Genomic DNA, 23,404 nt, shown 5'->3' on the forward strand with positions numbered 1-23,404 from the left:
TAAACAAATGATCTGTTTTGTTTTTAACCTAAGGCAAAAAAAAAAGAAAGCAAAAAAAGGAAGTTTGTGAGAATTTCAAATGCTGCACAGTTTGTCTTACCAGCAGCAAAACCGAAATTCCTAAGCTAAGAACATTTTTTTTTTTTAATTAGTTTTTCTAGCATCTCTTCACTTTAACAAACTTGAAAAAACTAGGTGGGAAAAAAAAGTCATGTTTTCATAGATTGCTGCTATTTTAATTATGGGACAAAAAGCAGGAATTTGTCAATAATGTCCACATTTATTTTCCAAAGTCATTTCAGAGTCAGTCGTTAAAGAAGAAATTTTAAGTGACATGTGGTAAGGAAAAATGAGAAATTAATGGAATTAGCTCTTGAGAGTTACTGCACAGAAGTTAGTGATAATGACTTTTCCTCTGAGTAAAGTGCTGGTATAAGATATAGACTCTCTTGTATCAATCATTTTTTCAAACCAATAGTAAACTTTATTAAATGGAATTAGTTAAGTGTAGGTTTATATACTTTAAAGACTACATAAATTAGTTTCACTTTTATTAGAACGAATAGTTTAGTTATATTTTATGTGCTGTTTAGATTTGTTCTAATATTAACTCAAAGAAACCAGAGATAAAGAATCTTTATTCGCTTCTTTCTACCTGGAAATGGAGCGATTTGGATAGCATTTGAAGCTAATCCTGAAAAGAAAAACCCTCTTCATTATGAATAAAGTATGATGAATCAATGTTGCGACAAAATGTATACATTAAAAAGCATATATTATTATACTTATTCATTAGCCTACATCTAATGTTTAGTATCAGAAGGTAAGTTTGAGTTCAAAGAAAAGTTTAACTGGTTTCCCATGATTGCTTTTTCCCAGAAATGGCTTAATATGGGCTTTAAAAGCTGTAAATTTAAAAGCTGTAAATTTCTAACAGAAATTAGATAATGTATTTGTTTAAAAATATAGTATGAGAGATGGTACCATCTGGTAAAAAATTTTTTTAATTTTTATTTTATATTGGACTATAGTTGATTAACAACGTTGTGTTAGTTTCAGGTGCACAGCAAAATGATTCAGTTATACATGTATCTGTTCTTTTTCAAATTCTTTTCTCATTTAGGTTGGTGCAGAATATTGAGCAGAGTTAATTTTAGTGTTTAGTTAAAACTCTATTTTTGTTTAACTTGTAAAGAGAATTTTTTTAGCGCACATCATCACTAGGTATAAATGCCCAGTGATTTCAGTTATCTCAGATTCTCCCCTTTTCAAAAATTATTTTTATATGCTCCTCTAAAAGACTTGCATCCTGAAATTTTCTACTTATATTAGATTTGTTCATAATGCCACTTGATGAGAAGTTTACTCTCGAGATCTCCCTCCTAAGTCTCTTGCCGTGGTTGACTCTTTGGGGGAGGTGGATGTAGATCCAGCACCGGTCACGGAGTTAACTATTCACGGCAGCCATCTTCTCTGGTACAAGTAAATGCTGTTTCTCAATTCCAAGCTGAGGTTCAAAGGTTTAGACTAACTTCACAGATCAGAGGTCAGGCACGAATTGCTGCAATTTGTAGTTCAGTTCTGCCGATATGACAGAATTTCACAGCTATGATGATTGCTTTTTCCACTTGTGCATACAGGCCAGGCCGGGCAGTTAACAGCGTAATTTGTACAAGTCAGCCCTTGGCACCCAAGTTTAATGAGTAACTAGCTGGTGCCTTAGGTTTCACTGGTACAAAGTGCACATTATAAAAAGGGTCAAATGTCAATGCACAAAGATGGAGGGGGGGTGGGTAGTGATATATCAATAACCACCACCTGTGAATCGTACGTAAAGAATTAGTAACTTGCGTTAATTTTTAAAAATAATTTCTGTGATGTGAATGTTAGTGTGTTTGTTTTCTTTGCTACTAAAAGAGGTAGATTATTTTATTGAATGTTAGCAAGAAAGAACGATCTGATTAGAGATTATTGACAACCGTAGAAAGTGAAATTGCAGGCTCTGTTTACTCCTTTCATGGGGTCTCTGATTTCTCAAAAACGTACCCAAATGTGCCAGCTTTTCAAGAATCTAGGGAACAAATTGGGTAATGAGGTATTTCTGAGCTCATGATATTTATGAGTATCTAACATTCTCTACTTTTCATCCAAAAGGTTAAACTCCTATCTTTATTTCTAACCCAAGTTGAGAATATCTTTTACTGTTTAAAGTTGAATATTGAGACGCTTCAAAAAATTCTTAGATGTTGGGCCTTGAAAATCCATGGGTTTGCCATTCACAGTTTTGACTTCTCATAAATGACTCTGAAGCTGCAATATAAATACATACAGAGTAATTTGTCACTTTTGTTATAACACAAATTTTAGTCTTCCACCCTTCCAGACTGGGGTGTAGAAGCAATCGGATTCTTCCATAGAGCAGAATAATTAGGAGCACAGATTCTGGTCTCAGACCTCCTGGGGTTGAATCCCAGCTTCATCATTTACAGTTAAAGGACCTGAGCAAATGGGCAGCCTCCCTCTGTTTAGCTCCCTCATCTCCAGAATGAGTATAACCATAGCATTTGCTTTGTGGGGTTGTAGTAATGATTAAATAAGACAGGGTACACGAAATGCTTAGCATGGTGCCTGGTGCATAATGAGTACTCTGTGAATATTAGCTGTTATTAATATTATTAAGTTACATGCTTTATGCACAAGCCTCCCCTACCCTGTACATCATCCCCACTTGTTTAGACTTGGTCTTTCCTCTGTTCAATTCAGGAGGGACACAAGATAAGGCATAGTTGGGTAAGGCGATCTGGGAATGTTTTAGATGCATTCTTTTTGAATATCATGGGGAAGTGTATTTTTAAATTCCTCGGTTTCAAGTCTAGCACTCTTTTATATGCTAGTTTTCCCCCCTAATTGATTTGCTGTCACGTGGCAAAAGCTGTAAAAAAAGATAAATCTAAATCATCTGGTTTCCTTTGAGAGTTGTTTTCCTTCTGCCCTTTGGTGAGAAACATTTGAGTTAAAAAAGAAAAAAAATCCATAAATGATACCATACCAGTGGGCTAAATTCTATCCCCGATGATATGTATTATACTTACTAGAATTCATTCTTTCTTTCCAGAAACACCAGAAATGAAAATCTTAAAAAAGTGATTTTCTGTGTTCTATTTCTTCATTTTGTTCCTATGCAACACAGAAGTGGCATCTGAATAAAAACGTGATACTACCAATGACAATATATAAATTATGTGCTTAGCATTAAAAAAGTAGTAACAGTTCCTCACACTAATTAAAGTATGAAGCACCTACTCCTGTGCTAGGACTGTGTGTGGGACACTGGGGTTATAGTAATGAGTCAGATCTAGATTCTGCCCCGGGCAAGTTTACAGTTGCCTGGAGAAGACTGCTATTATACCAACTACTGTAAGATTAAACCATATAAAGTTGCCAATATTCTACCGTTTTTGTCCCCCCAAACAGCAATTTCATGAGGTTCAAGCCAGTGTTATGAGAAGTGCTGTGAGGGATTATATGATGTTTCAGGAATGTTTTGAGGGGCTCCAGGGATGACCTCTGAGGAGTGGCGTGTAAGGATGAGAACAAGCTGGCTAGGTAGGAGCATTGGTGAGGGTTTAAGGCACTGGGAACAGCAAGTGTTAAGGGGGAAGTGACACAAGATGAGGCTGGAGGGAGCAGCCAGTCTTCCTTATACCCCTTACTAGGGATACTGATTTTATTCTAAGGGCAGTGGAAGAGAGTGTAGAGGTTTAAGCAGGAGGGTGACATGATCAAATTGTGTGTTTTTAAAAGGTCACTTTGCCTGTCTTGAGAGCCAGGATTGATTGCAGCAGGCAAGAGTGAATGGGTGAAGTCAGCTGGGATACTACTGCAGGCATCCAGGCCGGAGTTGATGGTTGGCAGTTTACATGATGCGTTCAAATGTAGTGTCTCATTTTATCCTTGTAATGACTCTCACATGTGGTGTTAATAGCAGCTTCAGTATACCGGTGAGGATGCTGAGGCCAAAAAGCTAAGTGGCATACGGGTGGTCTCACACTGCTGGTGGCAGAGCGAGAACCAGAACTCTGTTACTAGACTATTGCCCTGGTAGTCTCCCGGTAGCTTTAGGCCCGTGTACTAGCCTCCCTGGGTGTGGGCAACTGGTTTATCTTTAGAAAGGATTTGGTTTTGTTTTTGTTTTTTTTGCGGTACGAGGGCCTCTCACTGTTGTGGCCTCTCCCGTTGCGGAGCACAGGCTCCGGATGTGCAGGCCCAGCGGCCATGGCTCACGGGCCCAGCTGCTCCGCGGCATGTGGGATCTTCCCGGACCGGGGCACGAACCTGCGTGCGTCCCCTGCATCAGCAGGCGGACTCTCAACCGCTGCGCCACCAGGGAAGCCCAGGATTTGTTTTTAAGAAACAGAATTCTCATTTGTTGGTGGAGGAGTCAGGGTGAGAAAGTTATTTTTAGCCTCGGTTTATGCATGAGAGTTGAGAGAAGCAGAGTGTGTCATGGAACTTGATATTAGATTGGAACATCCTCTGGGAAATACATTTATTAATTTCACATACTTATTTACACCCTGCCTCATTGCAAAAGTGGATTTGAACAGCTTTCAAAAATACATATGGTAGACAAAATAAAGAAGAGAGGGTAAAAAAATCAGGGTAGGCAAATTAAGATGATGCCACAGGCATCATAAGTCCAACAAACGATTGCCCTCAGATCCCACCATTTGTTGAAGAAGGACCCATGAGTAACTCTTAAGATTCACATGCCTGAAAAATTGAAAACAAACCAGTGTTCTGCTCAGGACAGCTTTTTCTTCTACTGGAATCTAAGAAAATTTCCCCAGTTGGTCTTCCTAAAGACTTCATGATATAATGGACAATATCCATAGCTTTTTCACACAACAAGGAGTGGGTGAGGGGCTGGAATGAATTAATTAACCCAGTTTATGTCTGGAAATAATTCTTTTCTCTAAGAACTTCCCCACAAATTTTACATGACCTTCAGTAAGACAGTTTCCTCCACAGTAAAATGGAGAATTTGTACTAGAGATCGACTTGTCAAACAGGGTGCCCCGAGACACCCAATTTTGTGTCAGGAGGAGTGTGAAGCCACGGGAAGAAAGTAGCATGTGGGTTTTGCTTGAAGATTTTTATGACAAAATAATATTAAAATATTTATGAAATGGGTTATGTTTGGAACCATTCTGGAAAATCGGATTTTTCTGGAAACAAATAGTCCGAAGTGTTTTATTTGGGGGAAATTTTCTGTTACTTGAATAGCTGTGAAAGGCACTTGAATAACTCTTCTTCCCATCATTAAGATTTAGCACAAAACTATATAAAACCTATCATTTCATTTATATATTAATAATTTGCTTCCAATTCATAGAGTTTACATGTCCATTACCATGATATTATTTCTCAAAAGAAAAAATTTGCCATTATAGAGAGAAAACTTACAACTCTGCACAAATATGTGCCAGGAATGGTGCTTTACAAGTATTTTCTCTGTTCTCCATGCAGTCCTGCAAGGAATTAGCTCCACTTTATGGATGTGGAGACTGAGGCTCAGAAAAGTTGAATAAATTTGTCTGGATTCACTTAACTTGTAAATGAATAGTGCAGGAGTCTACATTTTATTCTGTTGCCTTGACAGGGTAGAATTAATTTCAGGACACGGCTTGTGTAATTTGCACATTTATTTTTATTTATCAAACACTGTGATGCTGATCATTAGGTATTATCCAGGATGTAGCATTTAGAAAATCGACCTCACAGACGAGGGTGAGGATTATATGCTTTGAGATATACAGAGTTTAACGGCAATGACTCTGTGATTTATTTGAGGGTGTGGCTTTTTTTTTTAGTAGATCATTGATAATAAGGATTAAAGCCAGCTCATGATTTAGTTTTTTTTTTTAACATCTTTATTGGAGTATGATTTAGTTTTTTGTTTTTTTAACTTTTTTAATTTATTTACTTTTGGCTTCCTTGGGTCTTCGTTGCTGCGCGCGGGCTTTCTCTAGGTGCGGCAAGCGGAGGCTCCTCCTTTTTGTGGTGCTCGGGCTTCTCATTGCAGTGGCTTCTCTTGTTGCGGAGCATGGGCTCTAGGCGCGTGGCCTCAGTATTTGTGGCACGTGGGCTTAGTAGTTGTGGCTTACAGGCTCTAGAGCACAGGCTCAGTAGTTCTGGCACATGGGCTTAGTTGCTCCACTCCACGGCATGTGGGATCTTCCCAGACCAGGGCTCGAACCCATGTTCCCTGCATTGGCAGGCGGATTCTTAACCACTGTGCCACCAGGGAAGCCCTGATTTAGTTTTATTGCTTGTGTTCCCATAAAGTTATGAATCCCATTGAATGCCTTGCCAGTCATTGCAATATAGACATAGTTATGGCAGAATAATTTTGGAGCTGTAACTGACTTTAGAAGCCATTTATTTATTTGTTTATTTATTTATTTTGGCTGCACTGGATTTTAGTTGTAGCACACGGGATCTTCGTTGCAGCATGCGGGCTTCTTAGTTGCAGCATGCAGACTCTTAGTTTAGTCATGCATGTGGGATCTAGTTCCCTCTCTAGGGATCGAACCAAGGCCCCCTGCATTGGGAGCACGGAGTCTTACCACTGGACCACCAGGGAAGTCCCTAGAGGCCATTTAATTGGCAGGTTCCAAATTGTGCTCTGTGGTCCTAAAGATCCTATGGTATTTCCATACAGCCCCAGTGGATGATGGAGCAGAATGGGTAGAGATGCTTCCCCATATCATCCCCAACCACCAGTTTAGCCAGCTCCGGTTTTATCAGTTTGTTTCTGCATCTAGGTAAATTTTTGGTGGAAGAAAAGACGCTACACCTAAAAAAACGAAGGAAAACAAAACAAATAGTAAAAAACCAGTTTGAAAACTACTGGTAATCCAACTCTTTTATTTCTTCAGGGGAGCAAACTTTGGCTCAGCGAGGTAAAATAATTTGCCTGAGAACACAGAACAAGGCATGGCAGAGCTAGAGTTAAAATCCCAGTCTTCTAGGTGCTCCGAGTCTGGTGTTGCAGCCACTGTGCCATATTGAATCGTGGAAGTCATCTGGATCTTCAGATGGCTTAATGAGGGCTCTCCATAGTGAGGAGAGAATATTCCTGAAGTTTGGTAGATTATATTTTCAGATGTGAAATACAGGTAAAAATTTTGTGCTTAGGATATATTTTAACGTCTCATCCAAAATACCCTTATCTTGAACTTAAGTTTCATAATCTGAATGTTTTCTATATCATGATCTTTAAGATTATCCTGGGATCCCAAATCCTACTTTTTATAGTAGTCCATGCAAAGAACATCCTCAGAAGACTCTTAACTCTTCATTTTAGGGCAGAATAACAAGTTGCTTTTATACCACTTCTAATCAGTTGGTAGTGGTTGGCTGGAGCGCTTGTTTCAGTGGTTTTTGAGACCCTCTTTGGATTCTGCAGGCAAGAATGTGATGATCCATAGCGATGTGTGGCATAAGCCCCCAAATGGGGCAGGGGGAGTCCATGAGCTAGATAGTATCATCTCTGTAAAGAGCACCACCTCTTCTTTTTGTGAATCTATAAGCATAAAATATAAGCTACATGTGTATTCATTCCTAAACATTGTGTTGTGCATTTTGGAGTCGGTGGCGGGGTGGGGTACGGATAAATAAGACAGAGGGGAAAATAAAACAAAGGAAGAAATTGGTCATTTTCTTATTACTGTTCCCTGTCTTTTCAAGGATAGAAGGAGGAATAAAGGGTTGCATTTCTTGGTTTGTAGAGACTATGTTAATTAGTAATAGTAATTCATTTTTTGAAGAAAATGGCCCCAAATTCGTAATGCACATATGAAAATTGTATTCAAATAGAAAACATTCCTAGCAATTTTTTTTTTTACCTCTTAGGATTTGCCTCAAAGGGTGCTCCACAAATTGAACTGAGAAATCCCAAGGAAGCTGCCTGAATCTCCTTGCATATTCGTATTCAACATTGTGTAAAGGACCAGACAAATCAAATTGGTGGTTTTTGGTAAGTACATCCGCTGGTGTCCTTTTCTTCTTCACTTAAGGAAAACATTAAATTTTCATTCTTATGAACCAAGATGTCTGCTGTATAGACAATGTGTACCTGGTGTATGTTTATGTCGCAACGTTAGTAGTACATAGAACTTGATAAGTCATTTGGTAAGTCATTTTGAACCGACAATATAAAATCCTTATTTCTTTGTTGTTTACATCTTTGTGGCCCGAGAGGAAAAACTACTGCTGCTGATATGTGAGCATCTTAGGAATTAAGGAAAAATGTGTATTGCTTATAAATGTCTCCCTCACAAAAAAAAAAAAAAAAAAAAAAAAAAATCAAGGGTATTTCAATCAGAGTTGTCTTTAGAAATTTTGGATGCAAGGAAGGGTCCTTTGTACAAGCTATAGAAGATACTGGTATGTTCTCGAACAATCCTTGTGCCTTCTCTAATTTCTGTTTTCTCACCTGTCATATAAGGTAAAAATAACTACTGTTATGTTAGACTCTCCAAATCATGGCAATCCAATGAATTACAACATATGTAAATATACTGTGACAACTATATAATTCTCCACAGACAGAAGGTATTATTATTCTGTGGGTGATAATCCTATGTATGCTATGGCAGGGATGGAGGCATAGAAGAAAGAGGCTGCTCGTATCAGCTTCACCCAGAACCTTGGATGGGCAGCCCTCCCGGCTGCAGGCATGGCCCTCACTTAGCTTTGAAAGGTAGAGGCAGTAGATCCCTGTGTGTTAGGGAGGGGCTACTGGTGACACTGATTGCCCAGCAACTCCCCATGCCCCCCCAAAGTCCCTTTTCATATCCTCTAGGCTGGATTCTGGATTCAGGAACTCAGAGAGCTAAAATTGTTTTAATTATATATATTTAATTGTTTTAATTATATATACTTTTATTTTTTTCTATATATTTTTATATATTTTTTTCTTTTTCTGAAAGCATATTAATTAAAGGAAACTTGGAAATTAAAGAATAACAAAATTATTTATAATCCCACAATCGAAAGGTAACCACAGTTAACATTATAGTATATTTAGTCCTTTTAAAGTTTTTAAAAATATTTCATATATATTCTAAAATATTTTTTAACAAGGTTAACAGAGTTGAGAACATGAAATAAGTATTCTAGCCTACAACTATGCTGTAATTTTTATAGCCATTTCCATACTGCTGAACATTGTTTGTTATATCACATATAAATACATGCTATTATGTTCATTACATTATGCTATAAATACCACAGTAGTGAACATGCCTGACTATAAATTTTACTCATGTCTCCAATTATTTTCTTGGGGTAAATTTCTATAAATGGAATTAATGAGAAGGAACTGCTTTTAATGACTACTGTAAAGCTCTTGATGTTGTCAAACTATCCTCCAGAAATGTACCAAATTATATTTGCCTTCCCATCCCCACCTATTATATATGACAATGTTCATACCACTACACACATGTACAGATTGAATTCTATCACGTTGAGAAGATGTAAAATTATAAATATTTCTACAGAAGCTCAGGAAGTATAAACCTGTTCCCTCCCCCTGGCCCAGCCCAGCCTTAACCAACACCAGGTCTCTGAAGTAGAAGACAGTATCATCCAATCGACACTGCATCCACCTTGATCTCTCAGATCTGTTCATGGGGGAAAGCACCTATGAGGCTTGCATTCATTCACTTGGCATTCATTACGACTGCTTGTGTTCATTTCTGTACTATGTGCTTCCGGGGAACAAAAGAGCTTTTCCTTGTCTACGAGAAGCTTAATTCAGTTGGTGAGTCCAGACAAACAACAAACAAAAATACTTAACCTTGGATAGGTCACTTAACTTCTCAAGACCTGTTTCTTCTTCTTTAAAGTGAGAGGTTCAATTTGTCTATATCTAAAGAGTGTCTGAGGTGGTTTTTAGTAAAAATATGTGAGTACACAAAGTAGTGAAAACAGCAATAAAGGTATCTAAACTTTGAACAACATGATGTGTTGTATAATTTCCATTATCCCACAGTGGAAGCACACCAGTTCTTTAGGAGAAAAAAGTTTCGCTGCGTTAAATACTAGGAAAAAATTTCAAGTTAATCATATTTTTAAATGTAAAAGTAAAGTAATAGAAAAATCCTTCAAGATGGCCTCTAAGGTTTCTTTTAGCTCTAACATCTATAATTCATAAGTAATAGATAAAATAGCAAAGGCCGAGGACCCCCAAAGCAAAGGAATGTCAGTGGGCTTCACAGAAATTTGGAGAGTCAAGACTAGGATTTTAAAGCGATCATTTCTACAGATGAGTTCTGTCTAATCATCATCCTCACTACCCATACACTGGAAGTCTGTCCTAGTACTGGTACTGTTCATGAATTTTAATCAGATTTTCAAACTTTGGAACACACCAAACAGGTTTAAGGAGTAAATAAGCTTATGAATATTTAGCTATCCTTCGCCATTACCACTTACATCTATCAGAAATGTTAAAATTGTCTGACTCAACTACTGAGATACACTGAGCAATGTCAGGGAGACTGGGCCAAACTTTGGCAAGAAAGTCTGCCACTGGCCATTGCTCTCTCTTTGAAGTAGACTGTCCCTTGCATTTTAACACACAGTAGATACTTCATAAATATTTGCTGGATTCCTTTCTACTCAGATTTTGTGCCACTTTGTAATACCGGTTTGTTTTGTACTCAGAAAAAAAGTTACGTATATGTTGGAACAACTTCCAAAATCTAAAAGCATGAAGGAATTGTAATAACACCTCAGACTAGCTCTAATCTTAATCTTGGAACAAGGACACGTTTTGACTAGATTTCACACACTTGAAAAGTCACAGTTGAAAAGCCAATATATTGATCATTTGCCTCTCTTTGCAATTTGAATCGTAAATATGAAGAAAAAAGCTGCAAAACCTAGAACATCATTTGTCTAATCATTTTCCCACTTTCTCTTAAAAATCTGCATTCCTTCCTCCCTTTCATTCCATATATTAACTCTGCTGGTTTTCCATGACTCTTTTTTTTTCTTTTTTGTGGTAAAATATGCATAACATAAAATTTACCATTTTAACCATTTTTAGGTGTACAGTTCAGAGAAATTAAATACATTCCCATTGTTGTGCAAATATCACCACCATCCATCTCTAGAACGTTCTCATCTTCCTGTACTGAAACTTTGTACCCATTAAACAATAACTCTCCATTCCTCCCTCCCCCCAGCTCCTGGCAACTACCACTCTATTTTCTGTCTCTATAAATTTGACTATTCCAGGTATCTCATATAAGAGGAATTATACAATATTTGTCCTTTTGGGTCTGGCATGTTTCACTTAGCATAATATTTTCATGGTTCATCCATGTTGTAGCATGTGCCACGATTTCCTGCCTTTATAAGGCTGAATAATTTTCTGTTTTGTATATATACTACATTTTGTTTATCCATTCACGCATTGATGAACATATGGGTTATTTCCACCTTTGGGCTATGTGAATAATACTGCTGTGATCATGGGTGGTACTAATACCTGTTTGAATCCCTGTTTTCAATTCTTGTGAGTATAAACGCAGTAGTGGAACAGGTGGCTTATGTGATAATTCTATGTTTAAGTTTTTGAGGATCTACCATACTGTTTTCCACAGCAGCTGCACCATTTTGTATTCCCACCAACAATGCACAAAGGTTCCAATTTCTCCACATTCCTGTCAACAATTATTTCTGTTTTGTTTTAAATCATAGACATCCCAACAGGTATGAAGTGGTATATTATTGTGGTTTTGATTTGCATCTTCCTAATGATTAGTGATGTTGAGCATCTTATGCTTATTAGCTATTTGTGTATCATCTTTGGAGAACTGCCTGTTTAGCCCTTCGCCAATTTTTAAATTGGTTGGCTTGCTTTTTTATTGTTGAACTGTAGGAGTTCTTTGTATACTCTGCATATTAATTCCTTAATATTTTGAGAAATTATTTTCTCCTGTTCCTTGGGTTGCCTTTTCATTCTGCTTACAGTGTTCTTTGATTCACAAAAGTTTTCGTTTTGATGTAGCCTAATTTATCTATTTTTTTCTTTTGTTGCCTGTGCTTTTGGTGTCATAGAAATCAATGCCAAATCCAATGTCATGAAGTTTTTCCTCTATTTTCTTCTAAGAGTTTTATAGTTTTAGCTCTTACATTTAGGTCTTTGATCCATTGTGAGTCAGTTTTTGTATATGGTGTATGGTAAGGACCAGGCTTCCTTCTAAAGAGGTACTTTTCAATCCCATCATGTCTCAGTGAAGATGTGTGTCAGTTAAGCAACTGGCACACATATTCACATGTATGCTCATCCTCGCTCACTTTTCTTTCTCGTGTAGGCTTTGGTCGTTTCCCAACAGACAGATGAGAGAAAGCTGAAGCAGTTGGGGACTTAACAGCCCAGCAGGCTCAGCTCTTATAACTAGGATATAGCAGTGAGAGCCATGAGGCAGTGGCCAGGATCAGCAAGCATTTTGATGTAAACATGCTTGATGAAATCCCCAATAAAAGAACAGCAGAGGTGCGGTGAACATTGTGGTACATGACTCTTTTTGAATTATGGTTTTCTCAGGGTATATGCCCAATAGTGGGATTGCTTGGTCATATGGTAGTTCTATTTTTAGTTTTTTAAGGAACCTCCTTACTGTTCTCCACAGTGGCTGTATCAATTTACATTCCCACCAACAGTGCAAGAGGGTTCCCTTTTCTCCACACCCTTTCCAGCATTTATTGTTTGTAGATTTTTTGATGATGGCTGTTCTGACTGGTGTGAGGGGTGGGATAGGGAGGGTGGGAGGGAGATGCAAGAGGGAGGAGTTATGGGGATATATGTATATGTGTAGCTGATCCACTTTGTTATAAAGCAGAAACTAACACACCATTGTCAAGCAATTATACGCCAATAAAGATGTTAAAAAAAAAAAACAGCAGAAGTAGATACCATTTTAGGCTGAGAAGAAAAAAGGGAGTGTGTGTGTATGTGTTGTGTTCGTGTGTGTGTGTGTGTGTGTGTGTGTGTGTGTTATATGTACATATACTTGCCAGCAGAGGGAAAGAGAGAGGTCACTCCATGCACTGTGACTGTGAATTTTGGGCTACAGCAAATTTTTATTTATGTTCGTACAAAAATAAATTTCTCTTGGTGCTGCTTTAGAGAAACCAAACTAGATTAGCCACAGTCATGTGGGCAAACTGTATTTCCAAAACAGTTATCCTAGTTCTGTTTTACAGTGAACAGAACCTAAATGTGCTTACAGTGTAAAATGTGAAGGTCTGCTTAGCCTTCACTTGCAGAATCTTGAGAAGAAGAAACTACCAGGCGGTGTAAGCTGCCTCATCCAGTATCACCAGGACCAAAGGTCTGCCCTGCACTCGCTGCTCTGACAGGCTTGGAGATAACATCGCCCCACTCACATAACTCATAGTTGCAGGATTCTGCACATGAATTAGATTCTCAACATTAGAACCCAGTATTGGCAGTTGGGCATCCAAATCTCAAATAAATTACTGTTTATCTACTAAGACTCTGACTTCAGGACCTATGAGAAACACACTGTGACCCAGTCTGTCCCCTCTTGTTTTTCATGGGGGCTGGTTTACAGGCATAAACTGTTTGCTGCTCTGGGTCCTCATCTTCTCTTTACCATAAAAGGCGACTTAGAGAAAAAGGAAATAACTAAGCCTATTAAGTTTTCTGATGTCAGGTGGGATAAGCTAAGCCACACTTTCTAAAAACAGTTTGCAAGACTGGTGTACTATATTTCCCTTGAAGCATTAAAATCATTTCATACTTTATTAACTCAAAGAATATCCAGTATTTCCCTGTGAGACTGAGAATAAATGACTAGCTTAAATCAGGGGCGTTTTTGCTGGTATGCTAGGTTTTCAATTGAAATATTAACTCCAAGGGCACACAAGGAAAGTACAGACTGCGTGAGACGTGAACAGCAATTACATCTCCAGCAATAGTCCCAGGAGTTTATTATACCTGAAAAATCATAAGCTTCCTGACACTTGACCATTTTATTCTAAATGCCCTAGGTTCAGGAAAACTCTGGAGATATATTTTCTGTTCATTTCCATTCTTAAATTTCAGTCTATATTTCATGAGTTTCTTTAACTAATATAGTTCTGCTTTCTGTATAACTTTTATATTCTATGTAACTTTTATGTAAATTTCCAGTTAACTTTAACTGCCTAGTTAAATTATAGAGACTGGGAAAACTGGTTCTCCTTCCCCTCCACCCTCTTTTCTTCTCCTTCTTTTAATAAATATCTTTCCTAAGAATAGAGAAACTTCCCTATGCCCGCCCCACCAAAAAAAAAAAAAAAAACTCTGCAAATTCTACCTTGAAAATATTAGCAATTTAGTATTTAAATAATTTGTAATTGAGAAACTCTCTTCCTTTCCCTAGTTTAAAACCATATATTACTACATTTTGTTCAAGTGGTGAATACCCGGTAAAAAGTGGGGTGTGTGTGTTATTTAAACAAGGATTAAAGCAAACAGCTACTAATCAGTAGCATCGCTCTATTCCTGTAAGTTACTCTGGGGTACTTAGTAACCAGGTATTTACATTTGAAAACCAGGGATATTAAATGAGAATTTAAGATGAGAAAGAGAAAAAAATAATTAAGAAAAAGAAATTATGAAGAAATATGAATAAGGAGGAAAGACGGCAATAGTGATTTTTTTCTCCCCTAAAACCAGAGGTCCCAGTGCTGCTTCCCCACCTTTTCCCCGCTGAACAAGAGGTTGCTTGCCTGTGTGGCAAGACAGATAGGTAAGTGACACTACTGGATCAAGAAACTTGGAGATTTCCTACATAGACATTTGTGAACTTCTATATTCTGTTCAGTGTCAGATTAGTTTGTGATTTCTCTTCCACGTCATTAAGACCCACTACTGCATGGTAGAGAACTGCTCGGGAGCAGAGATATACCAGAGAGAAAAGGACCCTATCCCATTGTGTGAGCTGAAGCAGTGTAACACCCAGCCTTTCAAAACACCTGCACATAAGAGAGCATATGGAAACTGCCTTCATGGTCAGGCACTGTCTTTGTGCCTATTTCCTTGTGGCGGCAGAAAATCTGTACCAAATCCCTGAGACAATACAGTAGAAACTAAGCATATCGGCTCAGGCAAAAAAAAAGTCATGGAAGTTCTCCAGCTGCCTGACCAGTGCCTGCTTTACCAAGAAGTGTCTAGGGAGCCTTCGATATAGTCCATCAGTCAGTGGTTGGTGGGGCTTTTCCCCTTGACACTGCTGATGCCCGAACTGTGTATTAGAAATGCCAGCTCCTGTACCAAAGCTGACCTATCCATTCTTCAGTGTGCTCCTTCTGATTATGTCGACAGACCCTGGACAGTACTTGGCATGGCTATTTGTACACAGTTCCAAATGCAGGTAAACCACAAAAGTTAAATAAATAGATAAGTATAAATAGAAAAACATATCCAGAGCAATTTACTGGTAGTTATACATAATATTAAAATTCTTTTTGTAGCTTTATCCTACCATGTTTCTTATAAAAGGCAGTGCTCATTCACTGGTTCTTTCATTAATTTTTTCCTTTATTGAAATATTTTTTCATTCAGTGCTAGGCACTGGGGATACCAAAATAAAGGTCCCTGCCTTTGAAAAGCTTCAATTATACCTAATGAGATAAACCATATTCTTTTAAGTTTTCTAATACATTTTAAACAGTGTAGAAGAAAGTGGAAATAGCCTAAAATGTCTAAAATCACTTCATAATAGAAAGTGAATTTGACTTTTTCTGTTATAAAGGGACCTCTCTCCGATGGCCCCATTTCTAACAGAGTCCAAGTTTTTATAATAAGAATTAAGCTACTGAGTATTAGGGTTTAACTTTAGCCATACTTTTGCTAGAAGGACCTGTTCTTTAAACTATCATTTTCGTTTCTCACTGTATGCAAAATAATAATAATAATAAACCAAATATCACCAGAGGAAGACCAAAGGTAGTAAAGGGAGAGTAATATTTAAACATTTAATGAATAAAAAAATATAATTTGGGGGTTAGTTTAAAGTTGCATTTTCATGCATATCGTCTTTGCCTCCCACTATAAAGTTTACTTTCTTTTATATTTTTTTTCTCACAAAGAGCCTATTATAGTCGTATTGTTGTGGTATTTAAAAATATTTTTAATTTCAAAAATAACCCGCATTCAACTTAAACATTTGTAGAAGAAAGTAACCCATGGCTTATTCAGTATTGAGAGTATTTCTGGCCAAATGCTATTTCACTGTAACTATTGCCTTGGGATACTTGGCAATGAAATACAAGGACATCAACATTAAACAGGATCTGGTTTTTTTTCTGTGGTAGCAGATATTTTTTCATAGAACTGAAATGACTTATGTTAACCAAACAAAATCAGAAGGTCACACCTAAAACTGAAGCTAATGTTTGACTGTGTCACTCCATTTCAGAGTCTTTGTTTCAGAACAGGCAATTTGTCATTTTTCTTACAAAGAGACCTATGATATTCTTATAGACTACTATTTGACATACCACCAGAAGGTAATATAAGAACATACCCCATAGAGCATGTACTCGCGTATAATATGGCATAGTAATTAAATAGACCATATTATTACTATATAACTACCACTTGCAAATATAGTTTGAAATTGGAGGAAAGGAAGAGCATTTACACATCATCATAAAGACTGTGTAAGCTTATGTTTGGGAAAGTTCACTCTCTAAATCTGTTTTGGCATAAATTCAAGAAACTAAGCAAATGAAAAATATTCTTTACACACAAATTTTAGAATTTTTAAAAAGCTATAGATATCTGGATCTCTACTCTATTTGGACTGCCCAGATTTTGTCTTGAATATAAATGGACTCTATTGTCAAACAGAAGTTAAACTAGAGACTGTCATCCCAAAGATAAGGTTCCTTTATTAAATTATAATTCCAATTTATCACTGTGTAATTGTGATCTTGAGCTTAAGCACATGGTCATCCAGTTTCTCCATCAAGAAAATGGGACTGATACTTTGGCATAGTTTGTAGGTATATATCAGTATAGGGAAGGTATATACAGGAAAGATATAGAGAGAGAGAGATCAATTTTTTAATAACTTGCATCATATTCTAGATGACATAGGGGACTTCCTATCTAAAGGAACTCTATTATAAATCCCTTTGCAAATTAAAGAATATTTTTATAATAAAAATAACCATTCATCAAACTACCAGTTCATATATTCCAATGCTGGCACATAAAGTTTTTCTGTGAATATTATTCCCAGGTAACTTTCTTAAACTTGCAGTGGTAATTTGAATATATCATAGTTAATAAACAACATTTACTACTACATTCAATGGGTAGACACAAAGCATTAGTGTAGATATACTAAGTAGTAATAAAAATAATATAATACACAATTGAACAGGTATCAAAAAGAACATAGTTTTTGCTTTTTGCATAATCATTAGCTTTAAAAATGCATCATTATAACATTTCACATTTACAATGTCTTACAGCATTTTGCTACATAAATATAGAACATAATAGCTATAGAAGTTCCCTTCCAGTTTATCCACAAAAATCTGGGAGTAAATTCCCTCAGATTCTTTAGCTTTTAAAATTAAATTGTCAAGCAGAAAATTCGTGATTCTAAGCTGTGGCTATATAGTTCTCTCCCAAGAGAACATCCTTGAAAAACATCTGCTGTTTTGCCCAACTGAAATAATAATAATTTTAAAATTATATAGGATATGAAAATATAAAATGTAGTCAATTTGAGCATTTAATATAGCCAAGTACTTTTCTAAGTGCTTTATATGTATTATCATTTAATCTTCACAACAGTGTGAGGTATATTATTCCCATTTTATAGATGGTGAAACTGAGGCTCACAAAGATTAAAGTCACTGGTGTGATGACACTTGTTTCTCAAGCGGTGGAGCCAGGGTATAAGCCAGGCAGTCTGACCCCAGAGCCTGGGTTGGGTAAGCGCATCCCACTGCCACATCGTAGTCCCATATTCTGACTTAAAACATTTGGATTATGTGAACTCTAGTCCTTAAACATTTCCATTTAAGAATTTAATTCAATAGCTTTTTTTAAGTCTAAAAATTATCATTTGAACCTATTAACTACTTTATAAAGGGCCAGAAATAGGCTATGGAACGGTTTGTAGAACTCTCTGAAGAGGAGTGGGGAGGGTGGGAGGTGCAGTGAGGCATTTGGTAGAAAGGAATGGTTTTCCAACAATTTTACTGTGGATCTGTGCTTGAGTTTCCCTTCAACGCTGTTAACCAATGTCCATCTCTCCTTGATATTGTTTTTATTCTGTTAACACTGGCTATCCCTAACTCTCCGATTACTAAGAAAATAGCAAAGGCAGAGTACCATGGTAGAAAGAGCTTGGACTTTGTCATCAGCTAAATTTCAATTCTGAGTGGTCTTGGGTAAGTTATTTGATTGCTCTGAGCCTCAAGCTCCTGATCTTTAAAAAGGAGGCAATAATAGCCAACATTTATCAAACCCTCAGTATATACTTGGTTTTGTTCTAAGCATTCGGTATATATTGTGTAATTTATTCCTCACAGTGACGCCCTGAGAGAGTGATTATTATTACTACCAGTTTCATTTTGCAGATGAGGGTGGTGAGGAACGAAGACTTTAAGTAACTTAACCAATGTCATACAGCTCCATAGTTAAAGAACTAGGGCTCAAACCCAGGAAATCTGACCCTAGACCAGGTCTTCTGCTATAAAGCGCCAGACAGTAAATATTTTAGGTTTCGTGGACCACACTAGTCTCTGCTGCAGCAGTTCAACTCTGCCATTGTAGCATGAAAGCAGCCGTAAACAATATGTAAACAAGTGGGCGTGGCTACATTCCAACAGAACTTTATAAGAACAGCCACACGGTTGAATTTGGCCCTCTGGCTGTAGTTTGCTGATCGCCTGCTCTAGAGCCTGCATTTTAAACTTCATCTCATAGGGATGTCACAAAAAATCAAAGAACTTCCTTAAGGTGACTTATGCACATAATAATTGCTCAAAAACCGTAGCTATCATTAACTCAAGAGTTTTTAAACCATACGTTAAGGAAATTCTTTGATTATTTGTGGCCCATCTCCTTCCCTCCAGGGAGGATCGCACTTAAGTCATCTATTGTCTTTTATGCCACCCTCTTCGTAGCATGTAAGTAAAATACACTCTCCAGCCACATTTCCAGAAATGCTAGACATTCCTGAAATCATCTCACTGTGCTAAATGACGGCAGTCAGCAGAGTGTTTGGCTTATAAAGATGCTCAATAAAATTGATTTTGATTTTCATGATTTTAATTAATTCATTCCACTACGGCACCATCGGGTATTATGTTCGCAGTAATGCGATATATGATAATGTAACTTTAAGTGTAGGAGGATAAGGGGAGCTTCACCTTGCAGAATTTCCATCTGTCTCTAAATGTAATTAAACCAGATGCGCAGATTTTCAGTCCTTGTCCACCTGTTATAGCTGGGTCACTCCTTGGGTTCTGTTTTGACCCATGGTTCATTGTTGCTTGTATACTTTACGAAGGCACTGTCATACCTTCGGCACTCAATAAAATGTTAATTGAAAGAACATATGTGTCCTCCTAGGGTTAAATAATCTTAAGTGGCTGCCCATCTTTGCTCAGGATGTTTGCTCTGCTCTCCCTCCTCTCCCTCCTTCTTTGTCCACCCTTGCTAGACTAGGAACCCCAAGGACTGTGCAGTAGTCACCACTGTATCTCCAAGCACCTAGCATGGCCTGGCATACAGCAAGTGTTCAGTCACTTCAATCAGCAAGTGTTTGATTGAATGAATGAGTGAGTGAATGAACACATACACAAATATTGTTTGATCATCTATTTCATCAGTTCATTGCCTTCTGCCTAAGGGGTACAGAGGTTGATTTTAGTATCAGTAAATTGACTGTGTTCCAGGAGCACATTTACAGTGATTGTTCATAGTGTGTCTTTAAAAGAAACAACTCTGAATCTTTTATTTATTTATTTTTGGCCGCGTTGGGTCTTCATTGCTATGCGTGGGCTTTCTCTAGTTGCAGCGAGCGGGGGCTGCTCTTCGTTGTGGTGCGCGGGTTCCTCATTGCAGTGTCTTCTCTTATTGCGGAACACGGGCTCTAGGCACGAGGGCTTCAGTAGTTGTGGCACGTGGGCTCAGTAGTTGTGGCACACAGGCTTAGTTGCTCCACGGCATGTGGGATCCTCCCGGACCAGGGCTCGAACCCGTGTCCCCTGCATTGGCAGGGGGATTCTTAACCACTGCGCCACCAGGGCAGCCCACAACTCTGAATCTTTTTTTTTTTTTTTTTTGGTACGGGGGACTCTCACTGTTATGGCCTCTCCCGTTGCGGAGCACAGGCTCAGCGGCCATGGCTCACGGGCCCAGCCACTCCGCAGCATGTGGGATCTTCCCGGACCGGGGCACAAACCCGCGTCCCCTGCATCGGCAGGCGGACTCTCAACCACTGCGCCACCAGGGAAGCCCACAACTCTGAATCTTCAGTGAAGCTTTCTACATAATTAGAAACGAGCAGTGACACCAGAGAAAGGTCTAAGTCTTAAAAACCAGATTGTCAGCGGTTTTCACATGTCCATGAAGCAGAGGGGTCTAAATTTAATGAGGCATTTCTATAGCTTGGCAGATCCTTAGCCTGATTGCAAAAGTGGTATTTGTGTGACCCAGGCCTGTTGGCTTGCTGGATGACAAATCAGTTTGGCGACAGAATCAGTGTGATAGAGCTTTATGGTGGTAGTTCTTTGCGTTGAAAAATAAAATTGATAGGTTTTCCACCAAATTAAATGAGTAGTTTGGTATCAAAAAAACACTACCTTGGACCTTTGAAAAATGTTGCACAGTTCTCAGTCTTGACAGCCTTGACAGGAAGAGCCAGATCAAGACACCAAGGCCATGCTGGGTGTGGAGGTGCTACTATTTAATTAGTACCTCCCATGTGTAAGTGTATAATCTGTTTAAAACTCCAAGATAGATTCGATCAGTAATTCTCAACAGGGAGCAGTTCTGCCCCCCAGGAGACATTTTTGGTTGTCATGCATGGAGGGGGTGTGGGCATGTAGAGGTTAGAGGGCAGAGATGCTATGAAACATCCTACAGTGCACAGGACAGCCCCCCAAAACAAAGAATTATCACACCCAAAATGGCAGTAGGGAATGAAGTTCAGAAACTTTGGATTAAATGATACCCAAGGTTCCTTTGCAGCTCAAATTCTGGGATTTTAGGATATTAGATTATGTACGTGAAAGAATTTTATGAGTTGCCAAACACTATACTATAAATTCAAGCTACTATTATGATACAAGCCATCGCTGCTCTCCTTGTCCTCTCTGGTATCTGTCTGGCAGTCATCCTTTCTGTTCTGAGCCAGATCCCTCAAAGGTGTAGGTCAAAAGAGCCAAGATAAGGGGTGAAACTAGAAGTCCCTCCTACTGCTTGTTCAGAGTTTGAGAAAATCCAGTAGACAGATGTTGCCAAATTTGCAGGTTTCATTGTTTTCAGCATTATCCCATTAACCTGTTGAGAAAAAGTATACGTGTGTAATGCTTATTTAAAGGGAACCGGATAGCCGATTCTTAATGGGTATTTATGTGCTGCCAAAGCCCCATAGAAAATTCCCCCACGCCACCTCTCTGGAGTGGGTGGTGCTACCCCTCTCCTGGTACACAGCCAGCGTCCTTGGGAACCCACAGCCAAATGCCTTATTTTCAGGGATGTGCTGATAGAAATGCCTGGGAAAAGTGAGCCTCTTGGCTTTCATCTGTTTATCAGTTATTCACTGAATGATGCGCCTTGCCGAAACAAAATCTGTACAAGCATCAATACAACTTAAGCAACAATACAATTAACTCTTCTCAGATTAGCCAGGACCCGACAGAAGGAATGGCCCAGAATGTCATTATTCTAGTGCCTCTTTATCCTTCCAGAATTTTCCCTAAATAAAAGAGAGTCATGGGAGGATTTTTGTGTCTCCCAAGGATCGTGCCTTCAAATAGCACAAGGTTGCTGGCTGAGATAGAAAAAAAAAAAGAGAGAGACCAGGCTTCAGTCTTCAGCTTACTGTGTGGGACCCCAGGTAAATTCCAAGTGTTCTGCCTCCAGTTTGAGCAGGACTTCTTTTACACGTTCAGACTCTGAGGTAACAGAAATGTCCCCATGCCAGAGGCCGGCTTGGTGGTGGGAGTGTGCTCTCTGCTGTTTACTCTAATGGGTGGTGGTAACTTGACACAGGAGCAGTAAGATAACCGCTCAGCATGAGGCCAAATCTTGGAAACTTTTTGCAGAAGCTGGTCTTCGATTCTGTTCCCCCTGATGTGTGGCACTAAATGTCATTTGACCTTGGAACCAATACTCTGAAATGGGTGCTATTACGAGCACTATCTTAGAGATGTAGACATGAAGCCTCATGTGACATGGCGAGTAAGTGGCACATTCGTGATCTGAACTCCTATTTCTTCAACTCCAAAGTCTTTGCTCTTAACCAGAATGGCATATGTTTTATTATATCTACACATTGTGTATATGAGGTCATGCCTAAGAAGTGACTATTAGTAAAGACAAACATTTTATGGTATAAATAAGGGGACATTAAGAATAGAACTCTAACTGCAAACAGAGATAGAATCACCTCTTGGATAAATACATTCTAAAACCTTCTGCTGGATTAAATTCCATCTAGTGCTGGAAGACACTGCTCACCACTGAATATTAACTTCAAATTGCAGTGTGTCCGTTGGTCAGCGAATAAAACTCTTCCAAGAATTCCAATTCCAAATTGCATATTAAACACACACACACACACACACAACACACACCTGTGAACCAAAGCTCACTGGTAGTTTGCATAATTCTTGAGTAAACTCATGCTCATTTTTGATCCTAAGACTGGTTGGTAAACACTGGAAATATTTCCCAGTACAGTGTTTACAGTGTTATCCCTTGCCCTCTAAAATGTCCCACTTCAGGGAATTCCCTGGCGGTCCAGTGGTTAAGACTGCACGCTTCCACTGCTGGGGGCCCAGGTTCAATCCCTGGTGGGGGAACTAAGATCCTGCAGGCCCCGCAGTGCAGCCAAAAAAAAAAAAAGTCCACTTCAAAGTTAAAATCTTACCGAAATGTACTCTAAACTGGTACTAAGGGAATTCAAATCCTTGATGATTTCTAGTTTAAGTCTGAGTTAACCCCAGAATGTTACGTTACCCCAACAAGCTCAAACTCAACCTAAAATAAAGACAACAGAAATTCTAGCTAATAGTTCATAATAATAATCGCTTGATTTGAAAGAATATTCTCCTC

At 38.4% G+C, this 23,404-nt stretch overlaps 1 protein-coding gene across 4 annotated transcripts in view; it reads left to right on the forward strand.

Moving 5' to 3' along the window:
* RBM47 (RNA binding motif protein 47) overlaps positions 1-23,404 on the forward strand; it is a 164,300-nt gene that overhangs the window by 120,662 nt on the left and 20,234 nt on the right. For all 4 annotated transcript variants that reach the window (XM_024731753.1, XM_024731755.1, XM_024731756.1 and 1 more), the window contains one exon: positions 7,918-8,041. The gene's annotated coding sequence lies outside the window, so the exon portion shown is untranslated. The remainder of the gene's footprint in view (positions 1-7,917; positions 8,042-23,404) is intronic.

Source organism: Neophocaena asiaeorientalis, unplaced genomic scaffold (assembly GCF_003031525.2).
Source record: "Neophocaena asiaeorientalis asiaeorientalis breed wild unplaced genomic scaffold, Neophocaena_asiaeorientalis_V1.1 scaffold39, whole genome shotgun sequence".
In the NCBI taxonomy this organism is placed as follows: Eukaryota; Metazoa; Chordata; class Mammalia; order Artiodactyla; family Phocoenidae; genus Neophocaena; species Neophocaena asiaeorientalis.